Source organism: Aotus nancymaae, unplaced genomic scaffold (assembly GCF_030222135.1).
Source record: "Aotus nancymaae isolate 86718 unplaced genomic scaffold, 86718_ANA_hifiasm-v0.15.2.pri h1tg000010l, whole genome shotgun sequence".
NCBI lineage: Eukaryota > Metazoa > Chordata > Mammalia > Primates > Aotidae > Aotus > Aotus nancymaae.
In genome coordinates, this window is record NW_026988421.1 from 75,278,033 (window position 1) to 75,285,648 (window position 7,616).

The window sequence follows — 7,616 nt, forward strand, 5'->3', positions numbered from 1 at the left end:
ATTTCAGCTACTATATTTTACAGCATTAAAAAGCTTATGCATTAGGGTGCTTCTCTGCACAATGGCATTGAGCAGACAGAGCTGGGTCCATTATCCTACCCAGATTCACATAGTCACATTTGAGAGCTTTATACCAGAGAGCAGGGACAGTTACTGCCAACCATCACAGACTCCTTACTCTGAGAGCCTATCTCCTTGGCCACATTTTATACAGCCAATGAAGACATGCCAGCAACTGTCCCATGTATAACTTGGCATTAGAGCACCAGGTCTGTTGGATGGTGGTGGCAGGCACTATTATTTTATATCCAGGTAAACGGCCAATTTTAAAAACTGCCACTTGGAGATAAAAATCAAGGGCACAATATACTCGAAGTATTGAGCAATCTGGTATCCCAAATGATGTGAATACTTTCAGAAACCAATGGCAAATTGTACCCACATTTCCCAGCTATGAAGATATCAATACGTTGATTCAGATCCCGTTACTCAATTCACATAGCCCTGAGGTCATCCTGCAAAATGCATATCAAAAAATACGAAGTTAGGGTGACAAAGTTTGACAGTGATGTTATACAAGTCAAACTTGGAAGGTCATAGTAAGCATACCTATGCTGAGAGAAAAGCATCAAATCCTTTGTGTACACATTTAGTTTTATTGTAACAAAGCAACTTGTACACTTTTAACGTTTAAAACTGAGCATCATCTTTCCTTTCCAGTGAAACAAAAAGAAAATTTAAAAATAAACAGGAACAAAATTACAATAGAGAATGTCAATTCCAAATAAGATCCTACAGGTTCTGCTGATTCTCCCATTGAGTGGCAGGGCTCAAGTCATCATTAGGAGAGAATTGATTTTAAAAGTGTCATCTTAAACTGCAAGGATGTCTGTCAAATGTCACAATTAAACATGCCAAAGGAGAAGCCATGTTGTCAAAATGCCCACTTACCCCACCCAAACATCTCAAACCAACCCTTTGCTGACCTTCTATAACCCCATTTTTTTAAGTTTTTTTTTTCTTTTTTTTAAACAAGAGAAAGTAGACAGATACATGTTGGTAAATGCTAACTGTCCATATTCACATAGAGACACAGTGTACTCTCTGAGCCCAATATACAGAGAAAGGAGGAAAAAAGCTAGAATTCTATGCACTACTACACAGGGGCCTAGCACCCTCCAGCTTCCAGCAGAGTGAAGGGAGCAGGTTTTTCTTTTTTCCCACAGAGCTCGGTGGTGTTGATTCCATACAGTTTTTGTTAAGACAGGAAGGGATAAAAATGAATTTCAAACAGAAAGGGGTAGAGACTCTTTTCCCATTGTATCCTGCTCAAGATACTTCCCCCAAAATAAGTTGAGAACCATGGTGTAGAGAAAAGAGACCTCAAAAACAGGGTGACTGGGCACAAAAATATGGAACGCTTCACGAATTTGCGTGTCATCCTTGCGCAGGGGCCATGCTAATCTTCTCTGTATCGTTCCAATTTTAGTATATGTGCTGCCGAAGCGAGCACGATCCTTTATCTTTTTCTATTTCATAAACTTTAAGTCCTTCCTGTTTATTTTGTAGTCTTTTTCCAGTTTCCTGTGTTGAATGAAAACAGGTGATTTATTTTCAATCTTTTTTTACTATGAAGGCATCTAAGAACAATGTCTTTTCCTCACAGTATACTTTAACTGTATTCCATATGTTCTCCTTTCTGTCAATTTGCACATCGTCGCAATGTCTATCTTATTTTCTCTGTGAATCAAGGTTTATTCAGAAGTGTTTCTTAATTTCCTTGGGTTAGTTCTCTCTACCTTACAGATAATATGTTTTTGTCACAAAAATAAGCATCAAAGCTATGGACATTTGTAGCAACAAGTACAAATGAGAGTGTCCAGGGATCGACAAGGAAGCATTGTATATGGTCATTTGGGATCTAACTCCACTCTTTACCACCCATGATTTCCCAGAAAAATAGCCTCACGGAGACTTTCCTCATTTACAAGCTGAAGCTAAAAGGAGTTGATAGTAACATTTGTGCTACAACCCACAAGAGTTATCATAAGGTTCAAGCAAGGAGATGGATATGGCTACATGTTGACAGCAGTCATTTTAGCTCCCTGTGCCATGTGAATGTTTACATTGAAAAGCGGGCCATTTAGATGTGCAGCAGAAAGTAAGTAATTTAACTTCTGCTGTCTCAATAGAGAACAACAAACAGAGCTGATTTGTGGAGAGAAGAATGCATCCTGGGTAGGGGTTCCTAGAAATAATCAAAGAAGCCGATGCTGAAAAAGACAGGACTTGAGAAGGCAGGAACTTAGAGCCAATAAAAGGTGAATATCAATGTCAATGTCAGTTGATATTCCCAGGCTATTGACACCTGAGATCGTTGGGTCACAGTTGTAACTAATGCAGCAGAGCATATTGATCCAGAGCTTGGGTGCTCATGGTGGCAGAAACCCTGGTGGCAGAAAGTCACACTATTTTACTCTCTGTGTAACTGTGAAAAGTTGCCTACCATCTCTGGGCCATGTCTTTCTCATATGTTAAATCAGAACAACATGCATGTAGCATTTAGACTAGTACTTGGCATAAATACTTAAATGTTAACAATAACTACTAATATTAATTAACAAACTAGCCACAACACTACTACTCTCAGATAGCCCTGTACCATAGTAAGATGCATATTTGAAAGTGCTCCATAAGCTTCTCTTTTGTTGTTATTTGCTTTAATAAAAACCCACCAATAAAACCACAAACTTAAAACAAACCCATATAACTGGCTGCACTGGCGTGTGCCTGTAATTCCAACTACTCAGGAAGTAAAGGCAGAAGGATTGCTTGAGGCCAGAAGGCCTCCTTAGGCAACATAGTGAAACCCCATCTCTACAAACACAAACACATGGTATTTAAAAGTGGAAAGGAGATGAGGGAACATTAACAGCACAAATAAAAAAAGAGAAAAGGGCTGGGCATGGTGGCACATGCCTATAATCCCAGCACTTTGAGAGCTCGAGGCAGGCAGATCACAAGGTTGGGAGTTCGAGACCAACCTGACCAACATGGTGAAACCTCATCTCTACTAAAAATACAAAAATTAGCCAGGTGTGGTGGCGCTCTCCTGTCATCCCAGCTACTCAGGAGGCTGAGGCAGGAGAATTGCTTGAACTTGGAAGGCAGAGGTTGCAATGAGCTGAGATTGTGCCACTGCACTCCAGGCTGGGTGACAGAGTAAGACTCTGTCTCAAAAAAAAAAAAAAGAGAGAGAGAGAGAAACTATTTTCCCAGGATTCAGAGACAAAAATCTCATACTGCTACTGAGATGTTGGTTTAAAAAGAGAAGACTGGAATGAATTTTTTTAAAATTTTAAAAAAAAAAAGACTGGTATGTAAAGATGCTCATCACATTACTCTTTCTAGCTCAGAGGTCTGTGGGGTTCAGCTGTTCAGAAATTAGGACAGGGTGGTGGGTAGATCTGAGACTGGGAGGAATAAATGCAACCAGGTCAGTAGGGACCACCTCAAAAGCACTGAAAGAAAAGTGCCAGTGTATAATGCACTACTATGCTCCCCTCTTCAAGGATGCCCACTGCCCATTGCCAGGATGAAGGGGCAGCAGGCTGGGCTCCAGAGCCCAGGGCCTGGCTTGCTTCAGAGACCCCTGCCATCCACCCATCAGCATCCCTAATCCCTGGACCTTTAGTGCCTTCTCTTCCTCCAACTTGGCCCAGACTCCATCAGTTCTGGGCTGGCAGGATCATACCATTTATTACAATCATTTAGAAAGACTCCAATGTGCCACCATCAGCAATGGGCAGACAGAGCTGCAGGCTTTGGAGTAAGGAAATTCTCCAAGTGCTGGCAGATCCTAACCACATAACTTGAATCGGAATGCCATGTGCTCTCTTTCCTTTGCCCAGTTTTGAGTTTGTTCCCACTTACATGTTGTGTTTCCATACTCAGAAATACATTTTCCTTCACACACACAAACACACACTCACACTCAAGTATGCACACACACAGTCATGCAGATCACTCATTTTGTGCACTCCTGCACACATCAGCACACTTATACACACTCACATGCATGCCCACACTCACAATCACACACATACAGGTGACCTCATAGCAGCAGAAGGTATATGGAGAAAGCTGCCTCCAGGACTCTGTGCTCCTGTGAGGGGCATAGTAGGTTCTAACAGCAAGGAAGTCCTTGTGTCTGTCTGGGTGCTGGGGGTGGGAAGAAAAGTCTGCACTGTTGTTCTCAAGGTAGGAACAGGCATAAATGGTCTTACCTTTGAGCATATTATCTACACATTTGAAGGTGCTGCTTTTTAAACTGCTTCTTCTGACTTTTTATCCCAACTCTAACAACCATTATGTTAACATATTACATTAAAATTTTTTGTAAAGGTGTCACTTTTGGAAAAGCACTTGGGAGAGATAATTTGTTTCCCCCGCCCTCCTTCCAGCACCCCAGACATGCTGCTGGGCCTGTTAATAGCACCTGTTTCTGGTTGGGCAGGTGGCAGCAACTCTGTCTTCCTGACTTAGGATTTGCCAACATTCAGTGCTAGTTGTCAAGGCAGAGCCAGGAAGAGTAATTAATTTTATGTCATTATTTTCCTGGATAAATGACTAACATAAGTGTGTATCTTGCTTCGCCTCCTATCAAGAGGTGAAGTGTATGTCCCTTTTTCATGACCACAGCTGAATAGAGCATTTCTCGACCTGAAGACAGCAGCAGAAGTGGCTCTGGTGCCAGTCCCAGGCCTAGAGCCTGGCATGTTCTTTTGTGTCCTTGGAGCTCTGTTCCCACGTTAGATGGGCCACTCTGCTGGAAAGACCATGCCGACAGGGAGAGACACCTGGCCAGCTGCCAAATGTTCCTATCCTTACAAAAGAGGTGCCAGGTAGGTGAGAAAAGCCATTTTGTTCCTGCCCCAGCCAAGCTCCTGGTTTGTGCTACCACCAGAGTGACCCCAGTCCACACCACGTGGAGCGGCAGTGAGCTGTCCTGACAGAAACCTGCCAGGTTGTAGAATTCTGTGCATTCAGGCTCTAAATTTTGGAGTGGTTTGTTACACAGCAATAGATAACTGATACAAAATGCCTACTGGAACTAATGAGGATCTCCAGCTGAAGGATCAATGTGTACAATGACCTCTGTTCTATGATATACATTATTTTCATACATTGTATCTTAAGTCACTTATAAATGAGAAGGTGCATATATACATATCCTAAAAATCTCCCTACAAATCAGGTATAATTATTTCTATTTTATAAGTGAAGACACTGATGGTTAAAGCCACAGTCGAGAAAATATTAGACTCAGCTACTGAATAACCCAGGTCTACGCAATTCCACAGCTTATGGTTCCTTCTGGTGCATCCTGCTGTCCTTAATTATGATGACTGTCTTGGGACTCTGCTACCTAATGACTTTACACATTTCTAATGCATGCATTAAGTTGGTCATACTGGACAAAAGAAATTGTCAAGTAAATAATCACGTTTCCCACAATCCCTAGGAATCCTCTTTGTGTCCTCCAGCTTTGTTGCTGCAGAGCATACAGTAGTACCCTGATACTGCTTCCATCAAGAATGTCTATAAACCTAATGTTTTACCAGCAATTATAATGTGCATTTGAGTTATTCTGGTTTGTTTCATTTTAGTGGAGGACACCCTGGATTTTAAGTTGAATAAGTTTCGCCAAAACTAATTACGTCTTTCCTCTATCATTTCTCAGTAAAACTAAAAGAAAGCAGTCTTGTAACAAATTTTTCTAGGAAAAAAAAACAAGGTAGAATGAGAGTGGGAATAGGAATGAGAATTAAATCATAGAAGATGAACCACTTTACTTTATTCGAGATGAAACAAAATGCTCCTTCAATAAACACTTGGAGGAAAAAAACTCTCCTTATTTTGACCTTCAGCACCCCAGTGGAAGCTTCTCATGGTCAAAGCTCCAGTCCTTGAGCCTGGAACCTTTGACTAGAAGTACACCTGACCTGCAAGGGATTAGCAGTGTGCTAGGGCAATGAGCTCTTACTCTTCATGTCCAGAGCAGTTTGCCTGGTGTATACCTATGGATGTTTGGATGGCCTCTCAGCTGCGTGACTGATGAGGGGTTTCTACACCAAGCCTTCTACCAGCAGCTTGCTGGTGGAGAGGGGAAGAGAATGGCCAGGGCTTTGCTGTCAGTCAGACCAACCTTGGCTGGAATCCTGTGTCTGCCACTTACTATGTAATCTCGAGGAAGATACTTAGCAACTTAAGTAAAGTTTCTATTCTGTAAAACAAAAACAATCATACCTTTTCATTTTTGCTGTAAAATAGAGGAGCCCAATTCTTTGTCATTGTCTCCCTGGGATATCAAAAAAGGGCAGAAACTCACACCTTAGTATGTCCAATGTGGCTGATTGTATCCACTACAGAACAAAGGAAGGGAAGGGATGTGTGACAGAGACCAGCATCTATTTCATTTCTCTGTCTTCTTAGAAAAAAAAAAAAAAACAATTTTTTGGTGAATGCAAAGTCATCAAAAATAAGACCAAATTTTCTAGCCACCGTTGCTGCTGGCCACATAACAAAGCTCTGGACAACGAGATATAAATGTAAGTATCGTGTGCAACCCTTTGGAAGATTTTTAAAGGAGAAGGCCTGCCCTTGTTAGTCTTTTCCTGATTTATGCTGACTGGAATGTGAATGTGAAGGCTGGAGACTACGCAGCCATCTTGAGCCAAGGGCAGCATCCTCAGGGTGGCAGAGCAACATGATAGGAGAAGCCTGAGTTCCTGATGCTCACAGTGGGGCCAAACTTTTTGGTTCCTTTAGTAAAAGAGAAACAAACTTTTTTTAAAAAAGTATTTTTAAACCACAATTATCTTAAGTTTTTCTGTTACCCACAATTGAACTTAATCATTACCAGTACTGGAAGTTAACATGCTTTGTGGTAAATTTGCTCTCAATATTTGCTTTCCAAGACTGTTCTTCCTGATTTCTTAAAACTTGAATCTGTTTAACATGCTGCCTGGAGTGTTGTTCATCTTTCTCAAGCAAGGACACTGTTGGATTCTCATCCAGTGTGCTTGCTAAGGTCTGTGATACTCACTGCTCCAAAAACACTCCAGGAATCCCAGCGGTCTCTGGATTAAAAAGTTAAACTTAAAGACATAGCTTTGAGAAACTTGCCACATCCAACCACATTATGTTCATTCAATAATAGATAAATACTAACTGATATGTTTTTTTGTTTGTTTGTTTTTTTTTGAGACGGAGTTTCGCTCTTGTTACCCAGGCTGGAGTGCAATGGCGCGATCTCGGCTCACCGCAACCTCCGCCTCCTGGGTTCAGGCAATTCTCCTGCCTCAGCCTCCTGAGTAGCTGGGATTACAGGCACGCGCCACCATGCCCAGCTAATTTTTTTGTATTAGTAGAGACGGGGTTTCACCATGTTGACCAGGATGGTCTCGATCTCTTGACCTCGTGATCCACCCGCCTCGGCCTCCCAAAGTGCTGGGATTACAGGCTTGAGCCACCGCGCCCGGCCTAACTGATATGTTTTAATGTTTACTAAGTGCTGAATGCTATGCAGTCGGCATGGAATATCTCATTCAGTC

General features: G+C 41.8%; 1 non-coding gene across 1 annotated transcript; it reads right to left on the bottom strand.

The window, feature by feature from the left end:
• Window positions 1-1,406: 1,406 nt before the first annotated feature.
• On the bottom strand, window positions 1,407-1,513 carry LOC135274137 (U6 spliceosomal RNA). The gene has a single exon (XR_010341929.1). It is a non-coding gene; the product is annotated as a U6 spliceosomal RNA (small nuclear RNA).
• Between the last annotated feature and the right edge of the window lie 6,103 nt (window positions 1,514-7,616).